This window comes from Rhinolophus hipposideros, assembly GCF_964194185.1.
Source record: "Rhinolophus hipposideros genome assembly, chromosome: 12".
Classification (NCBI taxonomy): domain Eukaryota; kingdom Metazoa; phylum Chordata; class Mammalia; order Chiroptera; family Rhinolophidae; genus Rhinolophus; species Rhinolophus hipposideros.
The window spans coordinates 32255611-32264759 of NC_138058.1; positions in this window are offsets into that span (position 1 = coordinate 32255611).

The window sequence follows — 9149 nt, forward strand, 5'->3', positions numbered from 1 at the left end:
CTCTTTGAGAGCTGTAAATAAGATTCAAAAAATTTATACTTAGGGGTAAAGAATTTTTAAGTTTCAGGTGTTTACACCTAGAATGTGAACTTGGGCCAAAGTATAAGAATAGTAGTAGCAAATGCAACATCCTGATGACTACAGTAAGCTTTGCTAACTACCCACCATAGTCATTATCCATTAAGGGGTGGTTTAGAAATCGCTAAAGTATGGAATAAGTGTACAGATCAGCAATGTATGTGTTTTTTTGTTGTGTGAGTTTGTGTTGTGTGTTTCTTGTCTACTCTCCTTCCATCCCCTACTCACAAGAAAATAAAGCAGTGCAGTTTTGGAAAACATGTCAGAGACATAAAAATTTCAATGTCATGCCCAAACTGTTTAGCCAGAGACCAGGCAACAGGTATACACTACTGTTGCCCACACTCAGTGTTGGCTCCTACCTGTACCCATCTAAATCCTAGGCCACTCACATGAGAAAGGGAAAAGGCGGCTACTATTAGATAGAAGTTGCCAGTTATTGAGTAGATCTAACAATAGGGCATTTCATGTGAGTCAAAAGATAACCAAACAGGGTTAACTGGAAAAAGATATCAAATAACATCTGTAGACAGACTACTAGTGAATGAGTAGTTTAAAACTTAAATGGCGTTTCCAAATACTTGTGGAAGAGAAAGACTTCATTCTTTCCTGTTGCCAACACCCTGTTGTTAATCAATCCGGAAGTTTACCAAAACAAGTTATGAATTTCAGTTATGACATATCCTTCTATTTGTTCATAGTATGATTTTAAATTACATTGGGAGCTTATGTAAGTTTTATATCACAATAGTAGCAATTCTTTCAAATCACTAAGATGCTTAAAAAGCAAGGTTGTCTCATATTACTGATAATTATCTAAAGAGTTGAAAAATCAATCTTCTTAGTTTTAAAAGTCATCAGGCTCTCAAGAATGCAGTTTAATCACAACATGCATTATCTTGTTCACATTTATCAATAATTCCCTCTATGTTCTCCTCTGAAAGTTGTATAGAAGACAGGTTCTCACTACTGTCTCCTGTACCTCCTATTCTGCGTGTTGCCCAGAGGAGAGTGTTGATGAGAAGTGGTGGTGCCCATGAAATTATTGTATCTCACTCGTGCCAAACTGCATCTCCAGACCTCCCTTGATTATAGAGGTAGAGGAGTCATTTCCTTTAATGAGTAGGCCCAGGAACAACCATAAAGAAACACCTTATATTCCCTCAGCGTTTTTGATAAGCATAGATCATTATGTAATCATAATTTGGAAATACAAAAAAAAACTCACTAAAAACACATCTCTTACTAAACTCAAAATAGAATAAACATTATTCTGCATTTCTGTAGTGATGTATATATAGAGGTTCCTTATTCTTAGTGACTTTGAAATTCTCATAGAAAAGAGCTGTGAAATAGAAAAGCATTCCTATTTTTTTCTCCTCTTTCAAACATATAAAAGATGCCCTGTTGTGCATTCCATCAAATGTCTTTTGATAGTTTTCCAAACATCCCTGCCCCTGGTCTAGCTTATTAAATTTTCTGCCAGTGCCACCACTGGGAAGGAAAGGATAAAGAACTTCTGTTTCCTAACTTAGTCTCAGGGAATTTATTTTAAGCATTTCACACCCACCACCCTAACTAAATATTAAAGAGAAGCTCCTGGGACTATTCTTTGGATGAGGCCTAAATAATTGGGTAATTATAGGTCATTAAGTGGATAATATAATTAGGAAATAAAAAGTAACAATATTTTTGCCTTTCTAAAATGAAAAGGAGGAGGCATGTCATATTCAGAGAAAACACCACAGGAAAGAAAAAGTTGTATATTAATGTTAAGTTCTAGTATCATTTTTAATTGAACTTTAAAAAAAATTTCAATAAGGATGCACATCTTGAAAAAAAAAATCTAACTAGTACCAAATGCCCATTATGAATAGCAGTACTCTCCGTCCTTACCTCTCTTTACTCTATTTACAGTTAACTCAATTATATATACCTAGTAGTTATTTCTAAATGCTTATATTGCTATGTCTTTGGTTTCTGGATTTCAGGCATTGTATGTTTTAACTTCCTATTATAATAGATACAAACTTTGCTCACTTACACCCTCAGCCTTCTTTTTTCCATTGTGTTAGTGTCCTAAACTTTGTAGACCTATATTTCCCAATTTTTCCCTTGTCATGGCTCAGAGAGAAAATGATAATATTTGTATGGCATCTGGGGGAACCTAGAGGTAATTTGTGGATACCATATATTGGACATGGTGAAAAATTAATTGCTTTTAAAATATATATAAAATTATGAAAATAAAAATAAATGTAAAATAATAGGGGAAATATTAAGTATTGAATTTGTATAAAACTCTGGAGATGAAGTCTTTTCAAGTTGTTGAATGAGAAATTTGAACTTACCTACATGAAAATAACCTTTTTGAATCAGGTTTTATGCTTGAAATAGCTACAGTTTCTGATCAAGATTTTCAAATAACAATTTCTTCAAGTTCTTGATAGTCACTGTGGTTGACTGAATTATGGCCTCCAAAGATACCCAGTTCTCAAACCCTAAGTCCTGTGAATGTTACCCTGTATGATAATACAGACTTCAAAAATGCAACTTAAATTAAGGATTTTCAGATGAAGAGATTATCTTGGATTATTCGGGTGGTCCCTAAATGTAATCACAAGTGTCCTTATCAAATGTAGACAGAGGGAAATTTGAAGACAGAAGAAAATAACAATGTGATGATGGAAGCAGAGGGAGAAAACGCAATGTGATCTGAGGCCATGAACTAAGGAAGGAAGATTGATTTTGAATTGATTTTGAATCAATTCAGGACATCAAGACAGCCACGACAGTGCAACTAAAGACGCTCATGAAAGAGGACTTCCAGAACTGCTTCAGAAAGTGGCAAGAACGGTGGGATAAGTGTGTTCAAAGCAAGGGGGAGTATTTTGAGGGGGATTAATGGCAATGTGTCTTTTAGTGTAGTAAATTTTTTTTAAAATTTAAACATTCTCTTATTGTTTGATCATACCTCGTATATAAAGTAAGACACAAAGTTTTTACAAATTTTTGTTAAAAAAAACAAAAACGTTTGCTTGCTTGTTTGTTGTTTAACACTGAATAAAAATATCCAAAATGTAAACGGTTGCCTCGGGGTGGTGAGAGCATGGGTGAATTTTCTTTTCTTTTTTTTGGATTATTTTTATGTACTACTATTAATACTACTACTACTATGAAAAGGTATTATTTTTGTAATAAAAATAAAATTCATGTTGAAAGTATAGACTTTCAGCACTAGTATTAATCAACCTAGTCCCTCATTCATGAATATGGAAAATCAAGAATCCACAGATTTTTAAGGAAAACCAACTGGACCAAAGAGAGGGACAATGATAGAATTGAAAATTTAAATATGATGGACATGAAGATTAATTCAGACAACTAAAAAAATATATGTACATATTTACATATGTATATATATATATACATATATATATATCAAGCTATGTAAAAGGGATAATCAGAGTATAAGAAATAATGTTTGGGATTATTGCCAAAATTTAAACCATTTGATAGATGGGATGTAAGGTAAAATCTGAGAAATTCCTGGAACATACAGCAAAGAGACAAAAAGATAGAAAATATGAAAGTTATGACGTGGTGTATCAATCCAGGAATTTCAGTATCTGCTTATGTCCATTTTATTAAACTGTTGGAACTAGTTGTGTCACAACATGAAACTTTTCTTTTTCTAAACACTTCCTTCAATCATGACCTATCAAATTGCCCTTTTCTGTCTCTTGACAACACCTTGGGCAGATACCATAGTTTTCTGGTTACTTCAGTTTTTAAGATTCGAGTAGTTCAGTTTGAAATTTCAATATCATATCCCATTTAAATCTCATCTCTCCTACCCGACCTCATTTTAGCTCAGGCTTTACTTGCAGCTTCAGGAACTTGCAGTGGAAAGGGAGGCATGGTCTGCATTTCACTTCTCTTCCCTGTCCTTCTGGTTGTAGCTCCTCAGGAACTGGGAGACTAGAAGGAAAAATGGGGAACAGTGGTAAGTATTTCTTTGGTTCATTCGGTTTACAATTATAGTTCTTTGTTAGTTGTTATTACTTTACTTCTATAAGGCAGAGATGCAAATGCTAGCTTTCTAATGCAGAGCTTATATGATTTGTGGGGCCCAGGAGGAGGGTGCTTGCAAGGCTTTCCAGCTATAAATTTCCCTGACCTAGGAGATCTGATGCAAACTTAACTTTTAAAAAAAATTGCATTAAATTTATTGGGGTGGCACTGGTTAACAAAATTATATAAGTTTCAAGTGTACAATTTTATAATACATTAGCTGTATATTCCATTGTGTGTTCACCACCCAAAGTCAAATCTCCTTCCATCACCATATATTTGACCCCCTTTACCCTTTTCCACCTCCCCCTCAACCCGTTTTTCCTCTGGTAATCACCATACTGTTGTCTGTGTCTATGAGTTTTTGTTTATTTGTCTTGTTTGTTACTTTCAGTTTTATGTCCCACATACACAAACTTGACCTTTTCTACCCTACCTCACCTCTTACCACTGGCAATACACCCCACAAACCCTTGCTACAATGATCCCCTTATCCAAAGACTATTCTCCTAGGTGGAACATTTGCAAAATGGCTTAAGTCTTGCTACCTTCCAAGGAGTCATTTGGCTAATGAGAAATTCCTACTTTCTTGCCACACCAAATGGTCTGAATGAACACTTCTCTGCTTCCTACTTTCCAACCTTAAAGTGGTACTGGGTATCTCAACAAGTAGGCTACCTAAAACAATTTCCAAGAGGTTGATGTTGGTCTTCTCTTCTTGTGAGAAATTATTTTCAGTCTTCATACCTCACCTGGTTTGGAAGGTAGGAAACACACTCCCCTGCTCCCCATAGAAAAGGTGCTGCGATCTGGCCTACAACAATTCTGACAGTTTCTTTTTTCACTATCCGGCCTCTATCTTCTAGTCATAGACCCTGGGGACAGGTGGGGAAGGGAGACTGAAGACTCGTTGGAAGTAGCAAAAATCCAATTGTTGAGGCTTTCTCTTTAAAATGAGAGATACTTAATATCTTTGTACTCAGCTTGACATATCACCAACTCTGGGGCAATGAGATAAATCCCATTCAAATTCTATGGTGATCAAAAAGAGGTTCCAGATAACAGAGAACAGAAAAAATTCAAGGGGTGGAAGTAAATAAATAGTAAAAGAAAATGTGAAGGGAAACAAGTTTTCAGAAAAATAAATGTGTTCAGAAAAAGAAACTGTATGACTTAAACCATTTTCTTTTTTACGTTCTTAATGAAATTTCAAAACACAGTTTCATTCATGTCTTCATTCAACAAATATTTATTGAACGCCTACCATGAATCAGGCACTGGTAGGCTGTAGGTTTATAATAGTGAGCTTGACAGAGAAGTTCCTAGCCTAAGTGGGGAGTGACAGATTATAAATAAGTAAATAAAATAATAATTAAATAATTGCAGATTGAATGAAAAGCTATGAAGGAAATAAAGTGCTGTAATCCAGAATAAGGGCCCAGGGATTAATTTGGTAAGGTGGTCAAGAAAATGCCTCTGAGAAATGGCATTTAGACTGTTGCATGTAGGTGCTAAAATCCAACCCACACTATGCTCTCCAGAAGGGTATCTTAAGTTAAAACCTGGAGGCTCAAAAGGAGTCAGCCATATAAAGACCTGTGGGGAAGGTACTCCAGACAGATAGAATAGCAAGTACAGAGGCTCTGAGATTGAAAGAGCACTGTGTATTTTAGGAGATGATGAAATTGGACTGAGGAGTGGAGAATGACAAGAGGCAAGAAATGAGTTGGAGATATTGGAAGGAATCAGACATACAGGGTTGGCTATATAGGTTTTGGATTTTATCCTAAATGCAGTAAAAAGCAATCTGATCATTTAAAACAGGAAATTGATGGGGTCTGATTTACATTTTAAAAAGAATATAGAGACATATTTTGAAGGTGGAAATAGGAATTGGTGATGGATTGGATGAAGACGGAGGAATCATGAGGAGTGAATGAAAGGGAAAAGTCAAGGAGGACAAATTAATCATAGGGCCATTTATTGGGATAGTAAAGGCTGAGGGAGATCCAGATTTAGAGGGAACCATTTTGGTCATGTTAAGTTTGAAATGCCTGGGAGACATACAACAGAGATGACAAGTAGATTAAATTTAAAGATGTGAATCTGGAGCTCAGAAAGGAAGTCTAGCCTACTGGTATAAATTTAGGAATTGTTTTTAAAAACATGAGAATGGATAAGATCATATAGGGAGGAGGCATAGAGAATAGAAAAGAGGGTACAGGAACTCCAACATTTATGGGTCACATAGAAAAAGAAAAAACGTGAAAGAGAAGGAGCAAAAGTGCCAATTATTTAAGAAAACCAGGATGGTGTGTGGTATAGGAAATGTCAGTTATGAGAGTTCAGTTAAACTGAGGACAGAAAAGAGAGTTAGCCAAGTAGTGGTTGTTGGTTACCTTTTCCAGAGTGATAGGGAGATTGAAGTAGATTGAAGTTTGCCATGTACCTTATTGGCAACATTGATTATTAAAAGACAGTAGAGCAATACCTTCAAAGTTCTGAGAGAAAATTATTCTGAACCTAGAATTTCATAGGCAGACAAAACATTCAGGGATGAGGACAAATTAGGGACTTTTTCACCTTTTTTGAGCTCTTAAGCACCTTTTCAGGGAAAAAAAATGCTTAAGGAAATGTTCTTGAAAAATGAAAAGAGAACTCCAGAAAGAAACATGGGAACCCAGTAATAGGATCTGTTCTAGTTGTGCAATGAAAAGATGTTTCAGCACATATATTTAGGCTTTTAAGGTACTCAATAGTAATAGAACAGGAAGTTAGAAGGATCTCAGAAGAATGTCTTTAAGGAAAAGATAGATTCACTTTATGAAATGACATGATTAAAACCCTAATAATATTAATATTCTTAACACTAATAATTTTAATATTAACATATGCTTCTCCTGTCATCAACACCAAAGAAGAACAGTTAGACTTTTAGTAATTGCAAAAAATAACAACACCACCTATATAAACTATGGTCCAATAATAACACATACTACCATAAAATGTGACATTATTATGAGTAATCAATGGGCATACAAGAGAATCCATTTGACATTGATACCTAGAACATTCTCCTTCAATAATTGTATGTTTTGCAACATGGTTTACATTTCCCTTTTCACAAGTCCATTTATACTACTTCATTCAGCAGTGAATAGGATTTACAAAATTCTAATATTGATTAAAACTACTTTTCAAAAGAAAAAATGCAGAAGACAATTATTCTAAGTAAATATAAATATTGATAGTGTAAAAGTAGTGGTACAGCTAATGGAAGTTGGGGAAAGGAGGGAAGACAAAACAAACAAATATATTAATGTTACGTGATTGAGGAGTCAAGAGACACTTTCTAAAGTGGGTGGATCAAGAACTAGAAGTTAAATATAGTCAAGTTTTGGGGAGTCAAAAGTTATACGCAGATTGTTGACTGAACAGGGGTTGGTGCCCCTAACCTCCACGTTGTTCAAGGGTCAACTGTATTCTTTTAAGCAATAAAGTAACAAATAGAACTTAATGTGATATAATAAAAACTGGAAAGAAGAAACTAGGGGAAGAAAAATGGATAGTAATGTACTTGAGTTAAATTCTTATTCATTTTTCAGAGCAGGAGGTAAATTTTAAAAAGTCAGGAGTTGGACCCAAAAGTGTCAATATATGTATATTATTTTCAGTTATGGAGGTGACTATCAGAAGTACTAAAAACAGTTTGACATAGCTACCTTTAAGGCAGTGTTTTTCAAACCATGGGAGTGAAATCAATTCAGTGGGTTACAACCTATGGTAGGAGAAGGAAGAGGAAGAGGAGGAGGAGAGGGGGAGGGGGAAGGGGAGGAAGAGGAGGGAAATACCAAGTTGTATTACACTAGTAAGGGTAGAACTTTTTTCAGGTGTGTGTGTGTGTGTGTGTGTGTGTGTGTGTGTGTGTGTGTGTATTGTGTAAAATGTATTTCCTGTATGGGTCCTGGTCAACAAAGTGCTCTAAGAAGTAGAACTAGGTTGTGGACAGTGATTGAGCTTCCTTTTTTAAAAAAACATTTTATTGGGGAAGGGGAACAGGACTTTATTGGGGAACAGTGTGTACTTCCAGGACTTTTTTTTTCCAAGTCAAGTTGTTGTCCTTTCAGTCTTAGTTGTGGAGGGCGCAGCTCAGCTCCAGGTCCAGTTGCCCTTGCTAGTTGCAGGGGCACAGCCCCACCATCCCTTGGGGGAGTTGAACCAGCAACTTTGTGGTTGAGAGGATGTGCTCCAACCAACTGAGCCATCTGGGAGTTCAGCAGCAGCTCAGCTCAAGGTGCCGTGTTCAATTTTAGTTGCAGGGGGAGCTGCCCACCATCCCTTGAGGGAGTCGAGGAATTGAACTGGCGACCTTGTGGTTGAAAGCCCACTGGCCCATGTGGAAATTGAACCAGCAGCCTTCGGAGTTAGGAGCATGGAGCTCTAACCGCCTGAGCCACTGGGCCGGCCATTGAGCTTCCTTTTTAATCTTTCATTTTTCTACTGATCTGTTTGAATTTTTTTAAACTCATGCATGTATCACTTTTATCATACTAAGTTAAAATATACATCTGTTTTTTAATACATAAAAATACAAATTCATAAGCTATAACATAAAGTGTTATATTTCCTAACAAAAGCAAATATTAGGCAATTTTCTTGAAAACAAAGTAACAGGCAATCTTACCATCACTTAGCAAGAAAGCAAGGTTAATAAGTCTTAAAGATTACTTTAGGCTCAAAGGAGGGAAGGCTGGGGTAGAGGTAAAAATTTAAGACATTAGGAGTCCATGCAATGGATTAAATAGGAAGAAGATAAAGTAAGACAAATCAAAAATTTTAAATATCATTGTCACAATGTAAACCAATAAATACTTTTACCTTATTGATTCTATGTAATAATGGATCATCTAACTATGAACATTGTAATTACTTGTCTTTCAATGGTGGCTTTCAATTTTCCTCAATTTGCCCTTATAGAAAATATGAGACAATTTTTG